This window comes from Myiozetetes cayanensis, unplaced genomic scaffold (genome assembly GCF_022539395.1).
Source record: "Myiozetetes cayanensis isolate MyiCay16 unplaced genomic scaffold, myiCay2020 scf2-11, whole genome shotgun sequence".
Classification (NCBI taxonomy): domain Eukaryota; kingdom Metazoa; phylum Chordata; class Aves; order Passeriformes; family Tyrannidae; genus Myiozetetes; species Myiozetetes cayanensis.
In genome coordinates this window covers 108,472,470-108,496,359 of record NW_026087411.1, presented here as the reverse complement: position 1 = coordinate 108,496,359, position 23,890 = coordinate 108,472,470, and the positions used below count along the sequence as shown (strand labels likewise).

At 43.7% G+C, this 23,890-nt stretch overlaps 1 protein-coding gene across 3 annotated transcripts in view; it reads right to left on the bottom strand.

Annotated features, from left to right (window-relative positions):
• EVA1A (eva-1 homolog A, regulator of programmed cell death) overlaps positions 1 to 23,890 on the bottom strand; it is a 205,919-nt gene that overhangs the window by 46,706 nt on the left and 135,323 nt on the right. The window contains exon 1 of one of the 3 annotated variants that reach the window (XM_050315449.1): positions 17,689 to 17,957. The exons of 1 other annotated variant lie outside the window; for it this stretch is intronic. The gene's annotated coding sequence lies outside the window, so the exon portion shown is untranslated. Of the gene's footprint in view, positions 1 to 17,688; positions 17,958 to 23,890 lie in introns of those variants that run through there. One more of the 3 variants, XM_050315448.1, reaches the window with a different exon arrangement.

Here is a 23,890-nt window from a genome sequence, read left to right as displayed (position 1 = left end):
GAAAATACCTGAGCCCACTTTTAGGGTAATGTTAACAGCAGCTTCCCAAATTAAAAAATCACCATTGTTCAGAAATGTTCAGGTAGCAACCTGAAAAGCCTGAAAAATGTATCAGGATTGAGAACTCCAGGCCCTAAGCAATGCTCTCTTCATCCACCAAAGGTCTCATCCTGCCTACCGGTTCTCCAAGGATAGGAGATGCTGGTTGTATTAATTCTCAGCCTCCACATCTTGTCCTTTTTTTCAAACAATTTTTAAATCATATTTCAATTCCCCTCTCAAATAGATTATTAACTCAATTACTTTCTTGTAAGCTTCTTTCATTCATGTTAAATTGTTACCAAACTTTCTAATCAAAATCACAGCAATTAATTTAGAAAGCTTTAGAAAGGAGAATTAGGCGCATTCGCACCTCTCCAACCTGCAAACCAATCAGCTTTGACTCTTACAATACCCCTGAGAAATCAGGATCACATTTTAGGAGGGATTCTATGATTAAGAAAGTAAAAAATATATATAGCATTGTTTGCTATTCTTCCACCACCTCAAAGCCATTTTGGGCTAACAGGGCACTTCTACACTTGTTTCCTTTGCGTCAGTTTTCACATCTGGGTACATAGAAGTTCTTCAGTCTTCCAGCTGTTTTTCTCCCCAGAGAGATGCCAAACCCTCTTCTCAAGCTGCAGGGATGATCTCACAAGTTTCTAATCACAAGGGTTTCTGCTGCAAGTCCTGTTCCAATACAAGAGTGTAAAAATGCAGCCGCTGCTGCTTGGAACGCGGCCACTGCTCAGCAGAGCAGAAACACACGACACATTTCTGGGAAAAGCAAGAGGGAGTCCTTTGTGCAGCATGTGAAAGGTCAGGTAAAGGTGGGGGATTTGCAGGCATAGAAGAGATGGCAATTCCAGAACCATTGGCTTCGGCAGTACTGATTCCTGCAATGACCCCCACAGCTCTCCCTTAATGCCCTCTTCCTCCTTCAACCCCTCTGCATTCCACTGCTGAGGCAAAGAATTCAGGTGGTGACTTGCTGAAATATTAAAGACTTTTAGTATAGCGTAAAATTGCCCTTTTTTCATCCCTTTTCAGCCTTTCTTTTTTTTGCAATGAGGGTGATAAAACACTGGCACAGTGACGTGGTAGATGCCCCATCTCTGGAAACATTCAAGGTCAGATTAGATGGGGTTCTGAGCACCCAAATCTAGTTGAAGATACCCCTGCTCATTGCAAGGTAGTTAGACTAGATGATCTTTAAAGATCCCTTCCAACCCAAACCATTCTCTGATTCTGTGATAAAAACAATAGTTGTTCTCCCTCTTCCATCCAGGGGAGCCCCACACATGCCTGCAGGTTGCCTTAGCTAAGGAGAAAAACACAGACAGCTTCAGATCATTTGTCTCCTTCTGTGGTTCTTGTTCACCTGCTATGAGTCTCACATATTTATCACTGTGAAATCAATTTATATATTTGAAAATATATTTCAACTGTCTGACATTTGAAAATCTATTTACAGCGCTTTTCTTCTCATTACACTGTTTACTTTACAACCTTGATTTTATTGAAATGCCATTTTGGAATATTGATTTCACTCGAATTGCAAATAAAAATGGGCTTTCTTGAAGAAAATTAAATATATATTTCATAGGCAACAGACAAGAAAATCTCTCTGAGTCACTCTTGCATAGAGAAATAATTGGCCCATTTAAGAGGGTTGTGTAATGTTGTATAACTCAGGAGACTGAGGGCTAAATGTTGGTGTGCTGGGGAGATTGGGGATTTAAAACCTGCTCACAGTCCAGCATCATCAGACCCATTTACTCAGTCTCTGTGTTTCAACTTTTCGTGGTTCTGACGAGGAAAATCTCTGCAGCAAAACGTGGCATTTAACTCGTGTTCTCTCTCTGCCACCATGCCACCAGCTCTGCAGCTCTCTCTGTAAAGCTTTTAGTAAAAGGTGGGTGAGTGGGACTGGACCTTCTCCAGTGGATGGAGAAGGTACGTGACATTGGCTCGTTTTGTACATAAACATTTTACCAGTAACAGTTGGTCCAGGAGGTGTGTGAAAAATCACACAGCTGACAGGGCTAAGCAAACAGTAACTCATGCTGGGGCCAGGAACTCTATTTGCTGTTTAGTTTCTCCTGCTAAGCAATAGAGTTAAACTACATGGGGGAAAAAAAAAAAAAAAAAAGAAAAAGAAACTTCTTGGCAGAGACCAGCTATGTCTTTACTGGGAAAATGTATTAATAGAGTTTGGTTGATGGAGTTGTAAATCAAGTTAAGTAAAGCAACCCTGTATTTGAGGAGGAAGAAAAAATGTGTCATTACAAAGGATGTGTTCACTGCAGGGCTGTGAACAGACACTAGATGTGGGTTCACCTTACCACCAGAGGGAACCCCTAAAATCCTCTGTGTGATGTGGTCCAAGTGCCTTCCCACTTCAAATGGAGGCTTATTTTGGGTGCTAAACCCTGCATGTCACTCCTTACCCTACCACAGGTGGAAGTGTCCATGTGTTCAAAGGAATATCCATCAGAGCTGTTCCAGAAAGAAACAGATCTTGAAAACCTTAAGGCCAGAATTTCAGATTCAGGGGAGTCTTCTACATCTGAGAAAATGGGACAACTGGAAATATGGGAGCAACACCAAACTTGCCACAAAGTGGTCTCTGCAACTTGCTGCAAAGTTGTCAGACATCTGTATTCCCTCATACTACTCCTGTGCTTAACAATGAAAATAAATCAATAGCTGTAGTTGGCTGTGTCCTGAAAGAACAGCCACACCATGTAACAAGTTCCCCCCAGTGTCAGGATTGAAACTGGGCCCTGTGAGGACCCACCCACTGCTCACAGTCAGCTCAGCACAGCTAAACCCACAGCTGCAGGGTCAGCTCCCAGGGGATTGGAAGGCATGTGCTAAGATAGCATAGCCCTGCTAGACCTTATGGATTTACATCTGGCCCCTACAGCAGGTGGGCTGGAGCTAACAGCTCCAGCCAAATCTCCAGCTCAATGTCTTATTAATGTAAATCCTTCCATAACACTACTAACTCATTATGGCAGATGCCATTTGCTGTTTATGAGAGGCAAAAGAAGCTTCTGGATAAGTGGGTTTCCTGGATTCAGAACTTGGTGACAAGGAGCAATGTCCCTCTCTTTTGAGAGCTCATACATTACCAATGGGCCAAGCACCAAGAAGAGGAGAATTCTGAAATTTTTGAAACAGTTCTTAATCATAGGATGATTAAGGTTGGAAAAGACCTCTAAGATCATTGAGTCCAACAGTTAACCCAGCTCTGCCAAGTCCACCACTAAAATCAGTCCCTAAGTGACACATCTACAGATTTTTGTACGCTTCCAGGGACAGTGATTCCACCCCTTCCCTGGACAGTCTGTTCCAATGCCTGACCACCCTTTTATTGAAGAAACATTCCATAATATTCAATCTAAACTTCATCTGGTGTGACTTGAGGCCATTTCCTCATTCCGTGGGAGAAGAGACTGACTCCCACCTCCCTTCAGGTAGGTAATGTCTCCATTGAATTTACCCAAAGCTACCAGAAAGACATTTAAGATGATTTCACTCTTAACTTTATTATGATAAACAAAATCCCCATTAGCCAAAGCTGCCTTTGAAATGACAGACAGTATATATACACGAATCCCAGTGTGTACAGTAGGGGGATCAGAGAACAGGTAGCCTATACTGCAGATACTTGCCTTGAAAATGCTGTCATTGTAATGCTTGCATTTGCTCCTAATCCATCTGCAGGAAACCTTCAAATGCAAAAAGTTATTAAATCCAGAAACAATAAATTATCTACAAGGAAGAGGGAGAAGAAACAGCTTCTTTAATCTCCCAATAAAGAAACAAAGGAAATTGCATCATACCCAGTGTGGCTGGCCAGGCAGACAGAGGGATCACTGCACTGGCATCAGTGGTATTGCTTCCACAGATTCAGACAGACAGATACAGCTCTAAAGAAGAGGTCTAACCAGAATGCCTAGATCCAGTTCCCTCCTGGCCATCCAAGAGTCTTGACACAGTTTTTGTATCTGGTTACTCTTTCTCATACAAAGAGCATCAAAACCCTGGCCCTAATGCATAGCTGGAGTGAACTTTGCTACTCAGACGTGTTTCTAATGTGATTCTCAAATAATGTGGGAAAGAAAAGTAATAATTCTCTTAGGCCAAGTGTAAAGCCCACCAGCTACAAAGAGAAGCTAAGCTGAAAAACTACACTTGTCTTAATTTTCAGAGCAACATAAGAAAGAAATGAGAAACAGCTTTTTGACTGAGGTTTTTTTTAGCACTGCCATTTATTTTTTTTTCCTGATCCATTATCTCATCAGTAGCAACACAGTTTATTTTCTGGCCTCCTTCCACAAGCTCTCTGGGTCAGATAATGGTATTTGTTTTAATGTAATAAATATGGTTGTTAACCAAAAAGAGGCAGATGTTTATCCCCAGAACATTCCCTACACTTTCCCAACCCCCCTTTCACCAAGATTTTTTTTTCTGTCTAAATTAAGTGCATTTAAAAACCTGTCTGAAGTAACTACTCAGGAGACCAACAAATAACTGTTCCTTACTGGAGAATGACATCCTCTGGCCTCCATTCCCTCTGGCCATGCCCCTCACTGTTTACATCTCCTCAAAGCAGGGTAACTGTTGCCAAATCAGAGAAGCACCATTTCAGACTTGGTCTCAGAATCACAGAACGGGCCAGGATGGAGGGGACTATGATGAGTTATCTGGTCCAACCTCCCTGCTCAAGGAGGGTCATCCTGGAGCACATGCCACAGGATTATGTCCAGATGGTTCTGGAAGATCTCCAGTGAGGGAGACTCCACTTCCTCTCTGGGCCACCTGTTCCAGTGCTTGGTCACCTGCAAAGTGAAGAACTTGTTCCTCACGTTCAGGTGGAACTTCCTGTCCATCAGCTTCTGCTTCTTGTCCTATTGCTTGGCACCATCCTCGGACGCTCCCCTTCATGCATGTCCATTTATAAGTCTCCTCTTCTCATTGCCAGGTTCTTCTAGGCATCAGTTCAGGGGTTTTTCTATGCATCAGCCCCCTGAAGGCTTGATGTATGGAGGCCTTTCCACCATTAGCTTTGACCCAGTTATAGTGACTCTCCAAAAATGGAAAGGAGGAGCAGAAACCTACAGGAAGCCATGTTCACAGCTGAAGGCAGATAATCTGCCACTGCCTGAGACCAAGCTCACAGCCAGTTACTACAGAGTTACCAAGAAGCAGTAACTACTGCTCATCTAAGCCCTGCAAAACCCTGATGCTCCATCTGCTTCTACTCCATCAGAACTGCAGCTTCAGGCTCACCAGAAAGCACTGACAGATGAGGCATTGATGCTCTCTCTCTGATACAAGGCCAGTTTAAGGGATCAGTTCCTTACCTTGCCTAAACTGGCCATTCCTCAGAATCTGATGGAAAACAGGGTGCAAGATGAAAGCCAAATGTAGATCTAACACTGGAGGAGCAGAACAGACATTAACAGTAGTGCTAGGGAGCTCCAGGTTTCTTCAGGGAATTCAGCACCTACCTATTAGCCTGAATGACTCAGAACAGCAGAAGTTAACACAGGGAGCCACAGAAGGGGGGAAATTTCAGTGTAGAGGTAGGAATACTAATCAGCTAAAGAAAAACTTCCCCCTCCATTGGGATTTGCCTTGGTAAACACAGAAGGCACAAGCCAACCGAATCACCCAGCCAGCCCCTCACCCCACATCCAGCCAGCATGCAGAGCCGGTCCCCTCTGCTCACTCCGTCAGGATGCTCTGCAGTTTTGCTTCTCTGAAGTTTGCTTACATTACTGCCTCCCTTTGCTGACATTGGCAGCTTGCTCAAGCCTTTGCAAAACTATTTTTTCTTGGATATACTTAATCTATCTTACTTTTATCCCATCTGTGAGAAAAAGTGGCCGCAGAGCAAACCGATCCACTTGGCAATACCGGCAGCCCTGGAGGTCCCATGACCTCCTCACCAGGCTGCTGCAATGTTTTCTGTTTATCTGGTGCTGCTCTTGTGCATTCACCCATGTCCTATCCCAAATACATCAGGAATTTGCAAGTTCTCCTAACAGCCTCTTTCAAGGTGAATTAACCGAGCCTCATGCATACAATATTGCTGAGTGTGGACTCTCAGAGTTTTCTTTTTCCATATAAAGTTTTAAATAGGTTTAGACTGAAAACCTTCCTGAGGGATCTCACGTGTTCTTCACACATGGGTCCTGCAAATGAAGTTGGTTGTACTCCCTGAGAGAATCAATACTGCAGCTCAGGGGGTCTCTAGCAATGATACATGGACCACTAATGTCACATATGCTCCTTCAAAGTGATACAGGGCCAAAAGGAGAGACAGCAAAGGCTGCACCCACATCAGCTGCTGGCAGTGTTGAAAATAGCACTGCCAAGAATGGTACCACTTGAAAAGCAGAGGTGGGATGCCTGCTGTAATTGCATTGGGAGTTAATTCAGGGAAAGTCTATGGCTGTCTTTATCCAGGAATATGGACTGATTGGTCTCACCTTTTATTTATGTACCTGTGAAAACAGCTGGGTTTGCCTACTTTGTGAGACAGTGTCCAGAAGCAAGTGAGAGGGTGGCCAGTGATGGGTGCTACATGCAGGACCATGCTGGCTTGCCAAGCGCTGGAAAAGTCTCCAGGATACAAGGAATCATAGAATAATTTAACTTAGAAAAGACCTCCAAGATCATAGAGTCCAACCATTAAACCAGCACTGCCTAGTCCACCACTAAACCACATCACTAAATGCCACATCTTGACATCTGTTAAATCTCTCCAGGGATGGTGACTCTACTACTTCCCTGGGCAGCCTGTTCCAATGCTTGACCACCCTCTCTGTGAAGAAATTTTTCATAATATCCAATTTAAACCTCCCCTGGTGCAACTTGAGGTAATTTCCTCTTATCCTGTCACTTTTTACTTGGGAGAAGAGACCAATTCCCATCGTGCTACAACCTCCTTTCAGGTAGTGGTGGAGAGCAAGGAAAGTGAGACTGTTTCTCTCCTTCTGTCACCTGAGGTAACATTGCATCGGTATTATGCCTGTGGTTTGGAAGCAGGAACAATATGTCATTATCACAGGGAGATCTTCAAAACCTCTTCAAGCATCTATTTGTAAATCCATGTGTGTGTTTCTAAGTCCAAACATTTGTAAATTTACTCTCACCAGCTGGAAATACATGAGTCATTGACTATGACAGGTATATATCCACAGTTATGCACAGGATTGCAGAAAGACATCATACTTTTTTAAATCACTATTTCAAATCAAAATTTCCTGAAGTAAATGGGTAAAGCAAAGGTTTTTTACAAAAGAATGTACTTAAGTACTTAACTCCATCTTACAATGTCCCCACTTCCAAATGAAAAAGCAAGACACAATTTCTATTAGCAAGGACTGACAGGTCAAGCAATACTCTTACAACAAAAAATCCATATCCCAGTTTGTACAACATTAGAAAATTATTTTCATTTATACATACATAAAAAAATCATGTAAACTTTGAAAATTTACCTCTTTCTTTTTATTATCTTACTTTCCTTTGCTGGTTCATTGGCCAGCATGGAAATATACAGGTATGGATAACCTTCACTTGTTTGCAGAATGCTTCAGATTTACAGATTAATTAATTCAAAAGAACCAGAGTACATGGAGTTCTTGGGAAGAGGGATATAATTACTGTATTTTAGTTTCTCCCGGAAAAATGTTAAAAGTGTCATTTTTTCTAAGTTAATGTCTTTTCCTGCTGCTCATTCTGGCTGGAGGCATCCTCCTATCTTTCCTGACTAACATTCATCTGTTCTTTACTGAAATGCAGGAGATAAAGGAGATGCCTCCTGTGAGATTGGGTGGGGAAGGAGTTGTGGTCCACAGGTGAAGCAGAGAAACACAAAAGACCTGGAAATCTCGTTTTCCTAAGAATTTCACTTAATCAAATTATCACCAAACTGCAAGCCATTTCTAACCTCTAATTACTCACTGCCTGGAAACTATTTTGAACAAACATAAATGTACAAAATCTGGTTGATGATAGCCTTGAAATGTAGATCCTGGGAAGTCTGTGAACTTTAACAACTGTGGAGAAACACAAACAGAGTTTCTTTTCATAACTTTGATCGTGTTCTAGGGGCAATAGCACAGGCACATGTAATGAATCTTTTCTTTCTCTCCATTTTCTTGCCAAGGATGCTCTTTGGAAACACCACTATAGCTACTTTATGCTGTCTATCTCCCAGAATATATCAGATGTTATTTAAATAAATGCCTGCTAGAATTTTTCTACAGTGCCTCCTGGTAAACAGCAGCTCTGATGAGCCTGATGTTCAGACTGAAAGGGCCAAAAAAAACCTGAACTGAAGTCAAATGGAACAATTTGGTCTCATCCTACAGTACCAGACTCTACAGGGTGATATAAAAGATTGAATACTTAGAAGGAGGAACAAGGAATTACAGATGTTTGCCCACAAAAAAATTGCAGCCTGCCTTAGTACTGACTCCTTCTCCTTTGAACCTTACAGAAAGGACTTGTCACTGTATATTGCACCACAGCAGTGCCACAGCTGAATTCATGACCTGTTCATGGATGAGACAGGAAACAATCCCACAGATACCCTCAAGCAGCCCATGGGTCCTCCTGAGGATTTCTGAGCAGACTTACTTCATACTTCTCCAAGTCACACACTTCACTGGAAACATCAAGGTAGAACTCATTCCCTTAAAAGACATCGAGATTCTAATTTAAGTTTTCCCATACTATGAGTTGTTAATCTGAAGGTCCTTATGGCCCAAATTGATTTTTCAGATTGAAATAATCAGGTTGTTTTCTGTAGACAAATGTTCACACCCTGATGGAGGTTCACATTTTCCATGTAGTCATCTACTCTTTACAGTGTCCATCACAATATTCCTGCTCAAAAGAAAGACCCAAAGCTCAGAAATTCAGTGAAGGAGAGCATGGAAGAGATGATGCAGCTCCTCAGATGTCTACCTTGCGACCAGGTCTTGAAACTATAATTGCCCAGAAGTAAAATATATGTAGATTCAGAAAATAAACAGGACAAAACCACAACACAGGCAAGCTGCATCCATTCATCACTAAAGAAAAAGCAAATATGGATGAAACGGGAGATTTTTTTTTTCCTGAGCTCCTGTTTGGAATCTGCTTTTTCTTCCAGGGTCAACACAACCTCCAGTTTCAAACTTTTGCATATATGCTTTAAGAAACAGCGTGCTGTGAGGTCTTGCCAAGGACAGCACATGTTTTCTCAAAGTCACGGGGATTCTTTTCACCCTTCCCTCATTATTAACGCAAAGTAGTCACATAGAACCTTTTGGTTTTCCAGTATGTCACAAGCAAAAGGAATCAAACCCTCTGACAGACAGCTTTGAGGTAGGACCCCCATTTTACAATTTGATAAGATGACCTTCCTCGTGTCATGGATGTTAGACTGGTGGAGGACATAAACATCTTTGCTCTTCCAGCTGTACTTAGTCTCCTCCCCAGATCCGTAGTGGTCCTGTGGGGCACATTAGGTCCCAAGGAGCCACTGCAATAGGGAACTAATTTAGGGTGCCTGCTTCAAGCTGTGATTTTGTGAAATAATTCTAGGCTGTCCAGGAGACATGGAGAGGCAGTACAGGAAGTTTTATGTTCACTTCTCCAGGGTGCTTGTCTCAAGTAGGTGGTTTTCTTCATATCTTTGCCTACATTCCTTTATCTTACAGAAAATACCTTCATTCTTTCCTCTCCAGGTCATCTTTTGCTGGTTGCTGTATGTTTCACTTTATCTCCAAGCTGTTTCACACTGTATGATCTCTGCCATGAGGAGAAAGAATCAAAGGTCATGAAAGCTCTTATGGTATTTCTGTGGTAGTGAGTTCTGTTGTAATAAACATTTCAGGACACAAGCACAGGTTCTGGAACTTTACCATCTATCTCACATGATTTGTGGTCAAGCGTTAGAACAGGCTGCCTAGGGAACTGGTGGAATAACAATCCCTGGAAGTATTCCAAAGTGTGTAGATGTGGTGCTTAGGGACACGGGTAAGTGGTGAACACGGTGGTGCTGGGTTAATGGTTGGACTCCATGAACTTAGAGGTCTTTTCCAAATTTAACGATTCTATGATTCCATGATTTTAGTCCAAGCCTACTGGTACCCACTGAGACAAGGCTCAGCAACCTGCATGTGTCAAGTGCATGGGAAAGATGAACACCTGGAGCACTCAGTGTCTGCAGGCACAGGTGCCTCGACCTTCCTAAAATTTCCCTGCAAACATCCGTTGTGGTCACCAGACGTCAGCACTTTGTCCTAAGAACCTGTCTTGGAGGGACAGATGATCATTCACAGGATTCACAGTTTGACATCCATCTCCCCCCAGATGTTTGCAGAACATACTCACTTCAGAGTAGGAAACCTATTTGTCTGATTCTGGAATCCACTTGGACTCGTTTGACAGCACCACTTACACTTGTTTTAAGGATATTTTATATACTCAGGAGGGGGTAAAAGCAGCTTAGTGTACCTGAAAATTGGTCCCACAAAACCTCCACCTTTCCTTTAACTGCTTTTATCACACAAAATGGGAACAGTAAATGTTTCTGAGAACAAACCGTACTGGTTCAGGGCAAATGGGTGCAGAGGCTCTTACCATTGTTGCAATGCCAAGAAAATGAACAAATTTGCCCCCTGGGTTGAAGCTAAAGGAACAAAATTCTTGAGCCCTGCCTAAAATCACATGGTTCTGCTGGGCTCGTCTGATGTTGTTCCATGGTGATTCACAAACGCTGCTCTGCCTTGCTGTGTGATGCTTGGCAGCCAGCTGCACAGTCAAAGCTGTGCAGAGAGCAGACGAAGGCACTGATGCATACCTTCTCTCTTTTTTTTTTTCCTGCAATCAAGGTCCTGCCTCAGAAACAACTCTAGAACACTACGGAATAGACAAGGTCTGGGCAGAATCAGCAAGTATTTGGTGTTGTTGGAAAATAAAGCCAGATTGCCTGGCATGATAGCCATATGATCCCCTTCTAATATGCATCACTTCCCTTAGGAACAACAACAGGCACTGCCTTGCACAATGCTTTGTAAATACTGATTAAGGCCAGCAATCCTCCTTGGGATTGTAGCCTGTCCTTTGCACCTGCAAAACCTGAGCTGTGAAAAGTTGACTCGAGGCCACATTTAATGAAAGCCTTACCTGGGTGTCACAATAACAAACCTGGAGCTACCCCGCCCATCAGTGTGACCTGGAGCACCTATCTCAAGTGTTGAGGTGTTCAACACAAGTCAGAAGGAGAGCACCAAATTTCTGAGGAGTGACTCAGAACCTGTGAGAGTACATGTAGGGTCCAGGGAGACAGAGTGTCTGTGTAGGGCAATTAGGTGTTCCCTCGTGCCCAGTGAGGAACTGCTGAGAGCCAGCCAGCTGGAAACACTGACCCCAGGGATGTATCTGAAAAGGCAGCTACCTCCTGGCATGCTACGCTCAGAACCTGGCTGACATGGCACAGAAGCCTTTCCTAAATATCATCTGGAAGTTCTCCCTAGTGGTGCATGAGATATTCACCAACTGGCACAGCATCAACCTCAAGGACAGGTGATGCAGAACCACTTAGGGAAGCACAAGCTGAAGATGGAGGATGACTTAAATAAGGCCACAGTGCCCTCAGTGTACTTTTCTTTCACTGGGAAGGGTTTCTGCTGCCACTGTTGCTGTCGTTACATACAACCCCTGTTTTGAAGCAGTTTGTCAGGAAGCATTAGCATGCCTGGCAGGTTTGCCTAGACTAGGCATCTTCAAGTAAGCAAACAGAATGGAGGGAATTCCCAATTTTGCATGTTTAAACAATAAGACTGAAAGCTATTTAGACTCCTGCTGACCAGATCTCATACCCAGATCTTGCAGGCTCAGTGCTGTTCAAGCCTCCTTAGCAAGCTGAAGAGCACCCTTCTGACTTCTGAGTTGGAGCAGAGAAAAAAAACACTTATAGGCCTCTTCAAGAAAAAAAAAAAAAAAAAAGGAAGGAAGAATGGTTACCAAAGAAAACACAGACCTGTTCAAGAAAAAGAAAGGAAGGAAGAAGGAGCGGTCACCAGCAGGTGTTCACTCTGTGCTTCCCTCTCCTGCTTGTGGAAGAGGGATGAAGGATCTTCCCTATACTTTGGGCATATCTTTACTCTTTCACTCCTATGCACATCTGGCACCTGGCACCACACACTGCTGTGACATTCATGGCATCATTGCTTTCAGGAGAGCTTTTTGTACTTGCTCTGTAATCTAAGTCTACTAAATACATATTAATCTAATTGTAACCATTGTATCAAGCAGAGGAAAATACTTAAGAAATTTCACTTTACAATCTACCAACTATTCAAAAACATCAGAGCATTGTGAATAGAAAACAGTGAGAAACAACAAAACAGGAGTCACAGGAATTGGAGTCTTTTATGGACACTGATGTAGTAAATCATCACTGTAGTTTAATGCAGACAAATGTAGTGTAAAGTAATATATCTGATGGAAAGAACTGGATTTGAAAGCACATATTTAAATGTGACATTCATGCAGTACACTAGCCAGGAAAATGAGGCTGATTTCATTAAAGAAAAATAAATCTCTGAAGACTATACAGTCCATGGAAGCATTAAAAAAAGAACAAGAAAAAAAAAAGTAATCCAAGCATAATTTAAGCTATGTCAGAGGGGAATCATAGTGACTAGTAAAATAAAAGGAGCACAAGACAGATTTTATTAAGTTAGTGAATTAAGTCCAGCTGGGAAACTCCAGAAGACTGTCTTACAGGTAGTGTGTCAAGTACTAGTGAGGATGGGAAATCACCTTCAGCAGCAATCTCCATCCTTAGTATGGTGTCTGATGACCAAGAAGGAAACTCAGATTTAATTAGCAAGCTCCCTATATATATTTAAGGTACAGCCTGCATATTTAAACTACGACAATTCTCAATGTTCTCAGCTTTCCATGGCACCAGTCCCTATAGAAACAGCCCCCACTTCGAAGACAGTCAAGGAGGAGAGAGCAGGGAATGGTTGTCTTTCCATTGCCAATGGTCAGTGGAAGAGAAAAAGCTGAAATGTCGTGTTCACAGAGGAAATCAGAGTCCAGATCTGTATTTTTTTCAAAACCACAGGACACTTCTGAGAACTCTCCAAACTGCAGGTACAAAGTCGTGTTCGCTCCTGTGGAAACCAGCTGCTGCTGGTGTGAAAGGGGACAGACTGTTCTGTGCTCCTCAGCTTAAGAGCAAACTAACTCTGGCCAAGGACACTGGAAGAAAACTCCTTGTTTTTAGCAATGAAGTGGTTCTACAATGGCCTGGGATACACTTAGAGATTCATCCCCAGGAAATTTGCTGGGAATTTCCATCAGGAAGATGAGGTCCAAACAACTTGAGTTGTGATTCCCACTAGCAGCTCTGTAAAAATCAAGTATCTCAGGGTGAACACCACAACACTGATCCTCCTCAAAGGCCAAATTTATTCTCAGCAGGGAGAGAAAACCTCTCACAATCACCAGACTAAGCAGATCAAGAACTAACAAGAACTGGAGAAGCAACAGGAGTAGTCTCCTCAGCTCTGCCTCCAGAGAAAAATCTGGCTTTTATTACAAAATTCCAGCCTCAAGCTTCCTCCCACAGGATAGACCAAGGAGGCCCAGACTTGTATGAATTAACCAAAAATAACACTTTCAGGGAGGGAGAGCATGATTGAGGGAATTGCTGATGGGCTACAGAGGCCTCTCACCTCCTCACCAGTTCCATCCCAGAAGTTGGGAGGAAGGAGGCAAAGCCTCTGGCTTTGAGTAATTCTGTGCACTTAGCCAATTTACTGGGAAGCAAAGGACTGCCACAACAAGCTCCAAGCCTGTGAACAGAAGAACAAAAACTGTCCTTCCTATCCCCACAATAACCCATTTTAAACAGCTGTGTAACAGTGGCAACACTCAGACTGATAGCGAACTTCAGGCTCCAGCAGCAAACATGTTTAAAAATAGCCAAAGCAAACAGGGTTCTGTCTGGGGAGGGGAGGAGGCAGGCACCTTTTTGGCTATGTTTGGCCAGCAGCAGGGATACAATCTGGTTGATCCTGACCATCCCCACTACACATCCTCATTGCTATGGCAATGTCCCATAAACAGAGCAGGGATCAGCAGCTCCCTGGAGCAAGGAGACAGCACTGTCCTCAGGTAGTGGCACTGCATTAGAAGAAGGAAAACAAGAGATTTGTGCAGGCAAGCTGAAGACCCACTAGAGCGTGTAAATGTTACCTTAATTTGTGCATCAGCATTTATATACTGCAAGAACTGGAGCTGGAGCTACAGCTACAGCATGAGCAAAGCAGATGAACACAGCGTGTCTGACTCAGCCTGGGGAGACAGGGAAGCACAGGGAGCTGGGAAGAACCCACAAGCATTGGTGGGCCAAGGCTACCCCAAACACTGCTGCTGTTTCCTGGGAGAATCCCATTCAGAAACCGAAGCTGATGGCATGCAACATGCTGCTGGGCAGCAGCAGCGCATCCTTGGAGCACCCTCAGGCAGAACAAGGAGCACCACACCAAGCTCAAGCACTGAAGCATCTCAGAGAAGAGGACCACCAGAGCCATGAGAAGCCACTAGGGGTGAGAGATCTCTCCTGGAGGTCTCAGTGGCCATCATGAGCTTGCAGAGCTGAAGAAGGATCTGGCTCAGGGTCTAGAATAAGCACAGACCCACCTGTTAAAAAGCCAGACTTGTTCACCCTGCCCTTGTGCAAGACAGGGAAAGGGGGAAGGGGAGCACGTGCTCATCCCACCTTCTTGCAGAATCTTCACAACCTGTGGCCTCTCACAATACTGGTTCCCCCACTGTAGTGGAGTGGTTGTGGAGAGAGGCTTCACTGAAGGTAGTACTTTGGTGAGGTAATCTAAGACAACAGGATTAAACTGAAACAGACAATTTATATTGTGCAACAGGAAATATTTCCAGACAGTAAAGTCTGTTGGGCTCCAGAGCACTTTCCCAAGGTAAGCAGCAGAACTGGAATTGCCATTCCTTGACTCATCTGTCAAGGCTACACAAGCACCGTGTGGTGTGGAGAACACGCTCACACAAGGAGAGGAAAGGGAGGAGGACCTGTCTTTGCTTTTACAGCAGTTCTGTGTAAAAACAGGGACCCACCATTTGCTTTTACATAGAACAAGGTTCCATTGACAGAGGAAAAAGCTGACATTTAGGGCAAGTCAGAAATCAAAAAAAGTCTTGGTGGTATTCGAGACCCTTCAGTTCCTGTCATGATCTCACCCTGAGTGGGTTTTTCTCATCTTGCTTTCTCCTTTGCAAGTAGTAGAAAAAAAAGAAGATATTAAGGGACTGATTCTTACCTGCCCTCCACCACTAGAAATCAGGAATAACTTCACTGAAATCAGTGGAGTGATGCCTTCTTAAAATGAAGTGTGCTCACATTTAAATCCAAAAAAGTTAAGGATGAAATTTTGTTTGTCTCCAACTATAGCACCCATAGGTGCTATAAAACTGCATTTGAGACAGAGGCTCATCTCTCAACACCTGTATATTATAGAGTGGTAGATTTCTAAGAACTTCAGTTCCAATCCCTCTTCAAGCACCCAAAGCAGCTCCTGAAGCACAGTTAGTTATCCCCTCAGCCCTCTTGTGCAGGCAATGATTCCATTCACCTCAGAGCTGACTTGACTACTGGACCCCTTCAAAAATGACAGTCTGTCACCCCCTTTCCTTTCACATCAAGAAATACAGAGCACAACTCCAGATAGAAATACTGTTTCTTAGGCTCCTAAGAGGTGCTGGGAGCTACTCCTGCTACAGCTTCTCTCCTCCCTCTGTTACATGAGATCATTATTCTCTTGGCTGTGCCTCTGCTAGTAAACTAACCCATGCCAGAGCCCATTCTTCAGCCCTGAAGCCAACTGGCACAGCCCCACGCCTACGTTATTATTAAACTCTCTTACGCTCTCAAACAAGGTCGCCAAATCCAAACTGCCTTTTGGAGTGTCCTGGCCCTTCCTAAATCCCAGCAACACCCAAAAGTCATCTGAGACCAACTAATGTGTATCACCAGTGTGGTAGCACAGACCCTCAAGGCCAACTCAACAGTGCATATATAAGCCAGCTGTGAGAATACTGAAAGTGAATACTTTTTAATAAATCAATAAAGAATAGCAAAGCACTTGGAAAGAGTCTGGGAGATGGGAAGACCCAAGAAAGGATTTCCTGCTCAACTCCATTAAAAAAAAAAAAAAAAAATGAAGGCTTTCGAATAGGAACTGTGAAACAAACTGAGCTTTTACCTAGAAACCAGCTCCAGGCAAAGCTGTCAGCAAGGTCTCCTGGGTCCCCCATTCCTCATGGCAGCAAGACAAGGGATGCCAAGGGTGGTCAGGGAGCCTGAACTTTCCCCAGCCATGGGAAAATGTGCCTCAGTAGAGGCTGGGGAGAAGGACTGATGTGCTCAGGGTGAGCCTAAAGCCCCCTTCCTACATTCCCATCTTGTATCTTCTTCCACCACATTCCCTTTTGGGAGGTAGGAACAGAGAGGACTCTACTTCAAAATTAGCATAAAACGAGGGGGAGTTGAGGGAGCAACATGAATCGAGCAATGACTTGGAGGTAAACACACTGTACACAAAGCCTGAGGATTATTTTTCCCGGGGCTAACTCCAAGGCTTTCATTCCCTCACTTATAATTAGCTGGTAAATATTGTACATATAATTGACCTTTCTAAATGCTGCTGAGTAGCTGGAGGTGTTGGGAGCTAATCCTGCCTGTGAAGACCTGGGCTTGTGCAGCACAGACTCTATCTGCCGGTGTGTAATGCTCTGCAAGAGCTTTTTTTCCCCTCACTTACTGACACATTGAGATTTACTGCCCTGTGTCAGTGAGTTCAAGAAAGCCTTTTAACTCTGAAAGCTCCGGGAACACGCTCCAGCACATGCTTCAGGATTTATCCGTCAGTTTGTTACTCCTTGTTTGTCCAAGAAACAGTCAAGACTGAACGAGTCAGGAATGACAGAAATAGTACATGAAGTCAGAGTTGCTCCACTTTGAAGCACAAGCATTTGTGTCATTTTCCTACCAAATAAATATATGTGTTCAGCGAGCAAATAAGGCAATGGGAGAGGAAAGGCATCACAGGCAGGATTTTACAGATGCCAGCTGATTTGTGCCCACTCCTCTGAGCGAGTGTAGCACAGATTCTCCCAAGTATCAGCTCTTTCTGGTCAGAAAAGCAATCACCGGGACCGTACGCACTCACAAACCCCGTGAACGCTGCCGCAAGCCAGTCCTGGGAGAAACCTGTGAACGCTAAACTGAAGCTAAAAGGCAAGAGAAAACGCTGAGCAGCTCCCGCTCTTTCCCTCACCTTCACTCACTGCCTGCCCAGCTTCTGTACAGCCCCACGCTGCTTTCTTCCTCCCTTAAATAGCTCTTTTTACCATCAGTCACATCAAGCCACCAGCGACGGCAAAAACAGTATCAATGCCAGCCCTCGCAGATGCTGAGCTGTCCTGGGGAGCGAGGCGCACACCGGGCTCCCGTCTCTTCCCTTCCCTTCCCGTCCCTTCCCGTCCCTCCCGCACACCCCGCACCTCAGCCCGTCGCCCACCCACCTCCGAAACACCCGACGCCAGCATCCCCACCACCTGCATGGACAGGACCACGGCGTCGGTGGCGAAGTTTGCAAGAGAAGGATGTTTTTGCTCTCACCGCCTCAGGTTCCCCAGCCGCCCGGGAAGTACAGCGGGCTGCCTGGAGAGGAGAAAGTTGTTCCAGCGCTCTCTTTCCTGGCGTTCCCGGCAGCGGGGTCGGGAGACGAGCCCGGGGGACGGTGAGAACAGGAATGCGCCGTGACAGGCGGGAGCGTGAGGTTTGCCCCAGCCCTCTCACATCCTCCCCAAAAGCCGGCGGTGGGGAGGGAGGGCGCCCTGCGCGTCTGCGGGAGGATTGGAGAGCGGAGCGAGCGCGGGAGCGAGTGTCGAGCAGGGCAGCAACAGGAAATGACACAGAAACTTCACCAGGCTCCAATCCAAACTTGGCCCCTGACATGAAAGAAAGGGGAGGCAATTTGGGTAGGGGGGGCTAAGGCGGAGGTGAAGGGGGGGTAAGGGGGAAGGAAGAGAGAAATTTTTCCCCCTCATTAGCCAGCGTAAAAATCTGCTGACTGGAAAAGAAAACATCACTGTGACAAGTTTTATTAAAGCAAGGAATGAAGGGGGAGGCAGGGGGGGGATTCCCATCAGAGTTTATTTATTTGAGCAGGAGTGGTGTGATTATGTTAGACACTGAGAGCAAAATGCCATTTTCAGGGGTTTTCTGTCTTTTCTAAGCTCCTCGGATGCTCCGGCGTGTGCCCGAGGGAAGCACGCAGGAGCGAGGTCCCCCTCCCTGCGTTCTGTGGGGCAGCTGCTGCCGCCAAGAGCCCGGACATTCTACCTGGGGCTGCGGGAGGTCGCTCCGAAATGCAGCGCTGCCCGCAACTCCCAGTGCAAGGGGACAGCGGAGGAGAAGATGGGCCAGGGCTGCTTGTGGTCCTGTGCCCAGCCTGGTGAGGAGCACACAGCTCCACACGTCTCGGGGACAAGGTAAGTGGCAGCCCGGGCACTGGCAAGATGTGACGATGGCACGACCTAGGGAAGCAGAAAATCACACCGGGCATGTAGTCAAACCTTTGCTTTGATAGATGCAAGAAACTGCCTTAATTGAACGGAGTTGAATGGATAGTTCAGAATCACAGAATCATATAGTCATTAAGGTTGAAAAAGACCTCAAAGATCTTTGAGTCCAACGAGCAGCACCACGTTCACCACTAAAACATAGCCCCAACTACCATGTTTTTAACACTTCCCAGGATGATGTCCTTGGCCCCAGGCAACCTGTTCCAATGCTTTTCAGTAACCAAATTTTTCATTATATCCAATCTGGTGGTTTGTCTAATAGTATTATTCCCAAACTATTAGAATTATTTTCCTAATATCCACTCTAACCTTCCAGCAAGGCAAATCCTCTGAATACCTCTCTACAAACTGGGTACAAGGGGACAACAACTATTGAACTGAGTGGCATTTTTAAAGCATGCTTTAGACCTAACCCCAAAATATGTGTCCTCAAGGGCAGCCCAGACCTAGCTTGACTTTAGGCTCTCTGCAAATCCCACCTGCCATTGCAATAAGGCAGTGCCATAAACCCTTTGGTAGGACTTTCTGAGGGATCCTCTTATCTTCCTGATTTGATGCCCACAGCACTGCAGAAAGGTAGATGGAATGTCCACACAAAAGGTCACTGTAGACTGAGCAGCAGGTCAAATGGAAACCTTTCACTTGGAAGAAGGTGTCACTCCTTGTGCTGCTCAAAGATGTTCTACCAGATACAGTAAACTCTAGGGACAGTTGAAATCCAAGTCTAAGCTCAGATTCAACTCTTTCCTGGAAAGAGAATATGAACATAGTCATTCTGATCACAAATTAGAAAGTGGTGAGAGATTTTTTTTTTTTTTTTTTCTAAAAATAGAGCTTTCTCAGGCTAAAGAGGGCCTCACCTCTTTATTTCCCAATCAGTTTTATAGGAATATAATATCCCTATTAAAATCAGAATTTTTAAATATTCCTGTTTAATAGGTACATTTTAAAGCCAGGTACGATGTCTCACTTGATCATTTCAGTCACCTGATCTGATCACCTGTGTAGCTGAAGTCACTGACTCGTGTCCCAAAACAACACCTGAATCATTGCAAATTATGGCACATCATTCAAGGAGATATCCCGGCCTGAATCAATGGATTTCAGGGAAGGACAATCCATCTCAGATAAGTTATTTCAGTGGTATCACCCTCTCAAGAAAAAAAAGGCTGCTTTTTTAATCTGCATTTGTCTAGCCTCACTCTATCCTCAACCCTGGCCATCATTCATTAGTCACTCCAGGAAGTTGCAGATCAAGCATGAGCAGAGAAAGCTGCAGCCCACCAAGGTACAGCCCAGCCTCAGTTTACCCTAAGAAGAGCAGGAATATTTCAAGCCCAGGCATAGCTGTGGGCCCTCCAATATTTTGGTTGAAAGTACCCAGGCCATGCAGCTCTAAGTGGAAACTGGAGTCTGCTGCTCCCTCACCATGCAAGCTCAACCTCACAAAACCACAGACAAGTCGTCTTGTAACCTTGTCCTGAATAAATAAAAATAGCTGAGCTTTTTTAGTCTCTCACGGTAAGACAGATTTATGGATAAACCACAAAATCGTGCCTGTCACTCTTTCAAGATCCATTTCTATTGCATTAAAGTCCTTTCTGAAATGTGCCTACCAGAACTGGATGTGGTATTACCTCATTAATGCTGTAAATTTTTAACACACTTGGACTCCTATGAAGTTGTTCCATCTGAAGCATCTCTGTCTTTGCTGTGCCTTTGTGAATGCAGTAGCGAGCTAACAAACTGAATTAGGGATTTATTGTTATAGTATCATTTTACTCCAAACTTCAGCCTTAAATACAAAACACTTTAAGATTTGGCATTTATACAGTGTTCAACATATGCTTTGATCCAAACAAGGGCTTTGACCTGCTTAACCTTTGGTGTATTTTTTTCGCTCCTGTGAATGACTTGAGCACAATCGTAAGGTATCGGTTGTCACTCCCTTAACGAGAGGTTATTTTCAATTAATCAAAGAAATATAAACAGAGCCTTGTACTGAGTTCAAATAAGCTCAGAACAGTTGTGACCTCAAAACAGATGTCTGTGGCTGTGTCTCCTTTCAGATCAGAGCACATGTACTGTCAGGAAGAGATCTTGCAGATCTGTTTGCTCCACCAGCTCGAAAAACCCATCAGGTCCAAAACCTGACATACTCCAGGGTGGCAAATTGAAGTCAGTGAACAGCCCATGATGCAGATTAGGGTAACCAGGACAAAATCAGATTTGTGAGGTCTTTACAGATTAGAGAGAAGAGCAGAAGGGAATTAGATAGCACCATAGTATTTCAAAGTAAGGCTAACCCTGTATCAAGCCCAGCATACTACAGGTATTTCCCCACAGTTCTGATCATGGTAAGGTAAAATAAAAACAGAAAAAGAAGAGACTGCTGGTGCACCTTGGAATGAACTAAACAGGGTCAGGTCTGGCCTTTGGCCCTGAGGCCATCAGGCACAGCCCAGCCACGTGCACGTTGAAGGCTAAATGCCCTTAACCCCCAAAAGCTCTGGTCCATGCTAATATTCAAGCCATGCAAGAGACCTGGTGATGCACTGGGATAAAGAGGAACCAAGACAACACTTCACACCAGAAAAATTTTCCCGTTTCAGAGCCCTGGTGCTATTTAATTAACTTAATCAATAAACTAAATATAGCTCATTTCAGAATAAGTTGCCCAAAAGACCACAGGGCTGAAGCCTTGGAAAAAAGCAATCTTGCCGTGTCAAGTCTCAGACTTCTCTGCACAGCTTTAACATTCTCATTTCTTGCAGTTCAGATACTGGTTTTTGTCTGTAAACTGTCCAAGGCAAGGAGCCCATCTACCCCTAGAACTCTGCCCTTGTCATTCAAAGCACAAGTGTGGTCCTTAAATCCATGGGATGGATTTATCTCCACTCAGCTGAGCCTCCTCAAAGGTAGATCTGAACTAAATAACTGTGATGTCTCTGTAGTTAGTAAAGAGAGACTGGCACTTGTGGAGGATAATTTGTCCAATCCAAACATAGTTTAAGACAGGTGAGGTGAATCACTGGAGCTGCCCCTCCTGCTCCAGGGATTATGGAGAGAGCCTAGCTAACCCTTTCAATCTCTGCACCAAATTTTTCAGTGTCTAACATGGGGACCAAAAACAAGACGTGTTTAACTGGAATAGCAAAATAAATATTTCATATCTATAAAATAAATATAACAGTATTGTCATGCGTTTTGATGCCAGAAACAAGTTATTTTGTGTAACCTCTGAATGATGTAAACTCTGATTAGGCTCTTAGGTTTCATGCAGTTACTGCTGGAGCCTGAGAAGTTGTCTGGCACTGAAGTACATCTTCTTAGCAGGGTGTCCACTCTGGATTACTAAGTGTCAAGAGAGGAGTGAAGCCAACATGCCTTTCATTAACTCATTGTCTTGAGAGTAATAAATGATTTTTCAATGTGACTTAATCTGAGATAGATTTTTGTACTTGTTTTTGTTGTACTTATACGTGTATAACTAAGTATATCTGTACTAGGTACCATTTTCTCTCTATAAAAATACTTACTAAGTATAATCAGCCAGCTTTTTTGAAAGTTTGTTCTGATAATCTAAACTTATTCACAAATAGCACCTGCAGCAACACCCAGAAAAGGCATGGGCAACACATTTGAGAGTAGTTGCTTTGCAATTAGCTTCCTTGAAAATGAACATCACATTTCCATTTTTACCTAAAAATAGGAGTACTGGCAGCGAAAAGCTTGTCTCAAAAGGACAGGTTTTGCCTGTTTATTTGTGAGGATTTGCAGTGTGAAACTACTGAGATTCTAGAGCAAAATAACACGCTTATGCATTTGGCTGCTACATAAAGGGAATTAATAAAGGCTTTCTTTTGCTTGTTTGTGTTGCTTTTATTTCCTCTTTTTCTTTTTTTTTAATCCAGATGGCATCATGGTCCATGATGGAAAGCTGTGGCTGAAGGACCTGCAAAAGCCTGGGTAGGGACAGAGCAGGGGAATCAGTCTTTTTTTATCTTATTGGTAGATCTATGACCAAAACCACAACATGAATCATGTGCCAAAATACTGGGTTTATTAACTATACTCTCATCATGGGGAAACTCTTTCTATTTGAAAGAGTATCTTAAACTGCTTACAGCAGCAGAATTAAGGTGTGGTGAATTCAAACAGAAGGAATAGTGTTACATAATTTTTTTTTTTTAAATACCTTTCATTTCATGCTAAAATGTCTAAATCCCAGAAGAAAAACTACAATGCCTCAGAGATGTATTCTTGTCCAGCTTTTGCAGTTTCAGAAATCACTGCAGTTTTCATATGTTAACATTAGATTACCTGATATTTTATAAAAAAATTATTCCTATACCTTTCCAGGCATGCCTGCTCCTTCCCATGATATTTTTGGTACTTATGAAGCCAACTACATGCACTTCACAGGCAAATGACCTTTTAAAATTAATGAAGATCATTTACATCCTTGTATTTTACAAAAGGAGAAAAGCTTGTTTCATCTTGTTCCCTCCCCCTGCTCTTCCCCCACCCCCAAACAAATCGGAATTGTTCCTCTCAAGTCTGTCTCTCTCCAGAAAAATCTGACCTACAAATGGCTTTCTCATAACTCAGCAGACTAGTTTAGTCCTCAGATGGATTTATCATTAACCACATAGGCACATGTTGTCCATTCTCTCTGACCTAATGAGTGTGCTATAAATAAAATATCTCTAAAAGCAGGTTTCACCATACTTATCCAAGCTGTTGCTGCAAGTCCTTGTGACTCCCAAACCCACTTACATTAGTAACATTAATCACTTGATTATAATTCAAAGCATCAGCTCTCTACAGCTGAAACTCCCTAGCACTTGACTTTGGCTAGACCTCTAACCTCAACTTATCACTTTCAGGCGTACTCCACATTTTCTTCTCCAATCTGTCACTAATGTAGGAAAGACGTGGGAAATCGCTTGCAAAAGGTATTTTTAACCTAGGAGTGTCTCATTAGAAAGAGAGCTTAGTATAGAAACTAAAACCAAACCTTTCCCGCTTCACTCAATCGTAGCAATCTGAAAATACCAGAGGTGTATTACATTTTAAACCAAAGCAACGTAAAGAAAAAGGAAATCCTCTTGGAAAAGACACTGGGAGTGTAATT